At 42.4% G+C, this 1,297-nt stretch overlaps 1 pseudogene; it reads right to left on the bottom strand.

Moving 5' to 3' along the window:
- Nucleotides 1-862: 862 nt before the first annotated feature.
- Nucleotides 863-1,297, bottom strand: part of LOC102726647 (elongation factor 1-alpha 1 pseudogene) — a 1,672-nt pseudogene continuing 1,237 nt past the window's right edge.

Raw genomic sequence — 1,297 nt, 5'->3', positions numbered from 1 at the left:
TGTTCTGTGTTGCACCAACAGATCCCTTTCCCATAGCTTTTTATTATTACTTATACAGTTTCTTTCCCTTAGACAAGGTGAAAAAGCTCAAGTTCCCACACATGAAAAAAATGTTAACCCAAATTTAAGTTTCGGCATATTTTAACATTAGAAATAGGGTCTGCACAACACTTACTTTTACCTGTATAGTACTATACAAGGTTACAGTGTTGACCAAAAGAAGACACAGGTTTCTCATTAAACTTTTGTTTTAATGGGTCTCAAAATTCTGTGACAGATTTTTGGTCAAGTTGTTTCCATTAAAAATTACTGATTTTAAAAACTAATAACTTAATGCCACATACACACACACACACAAAAACAAATGGTCCACAAAACATTCTCCTTTCCTCCTGAAGGTTTCACGATGCCTTGTTGTCATTAACCAGTCTTCTACTATTAAACTTAAATGGTCAATTGACATAAACAGTTTTGAGACCGTTTTTCCACCACTGAATAAGACTGGGGTGGCAGGTATTGGGGATAATATTCATTTAGCCTTCTGAGCTTTCTGGGCAGACTCGGTGACCTTGACAGCTCCAGCTGCTTTTTTTGTCCACTGGTTTGATGACACCCAGAGCAGCCATCTGTCTCATGTCACAAACAGCAAAATGGCCCAGAGGAGGATAGTCAGAGAAGCTCTCCACACACATAGGCTTGCCAGGAACCATATCAACAATGGCAGCATCACCAGATTTCATGAACTTGGGACCATCTTCCAGGAATACAATATTCCTGCTGAGCTTTTTCTACCTTCTTCAGTAGGTAGAACTGAAGATAGATCGTCGTTTTTCCAGAACGACAATCTATCTTCTCCTTCAGCTCAGCAAACTTGCAAGCAATGTGAACTGTGTGACAATCCAGCACTGATTTGGCCTGGATGGTTCAGGATAATCAGCTGAGCCATGAAGCCATCTGCTTCCATTGGTGGGTCATTTTTGCTGTCACCAGCCACATTGCCATGACGAACATCTTTGACAGATACGTTCTTGACATTGAAGCCCACATTGTCCCCAGGAAGAGCCTCACTCAAAGCTTCATGGTGCATTTCAACAGACTTTACTTCAGTTGTAACATTGACTGGAGCAAAGGTGACCCCATGCCAGGTTTAAGAACACCAGTCTCGACTCGCCCACAGGGACAGTACCAATACCACCAATTTTGTAGACGTCCTGGAGAGGCAGACGCAAGGGCTTGTCAGTTGGACGAGTTGGTGGCAGAATGCAATCCAGAGCTTCAAGCAGTGTGGTTCCACTGG

The sequence above is a fragment of the Leptonychotes weddellii genome, chromosome 14, assembly GCF_054177405.1.
Source record: "Leptonychotes weddellii isolate Sample4059 chromosome 14, ASM5417740v2, whole genome shotgun sequence".
Lineage (NCBI taxonomy): Eukaryota > Metazoa > Chordata > Mammalia > Carnivora > Phocidae > Leptonychotes > Leptonychotes weddellii.
This window is presented reverse-complemented; position numbering and strand designations above follow the sequence as displayed.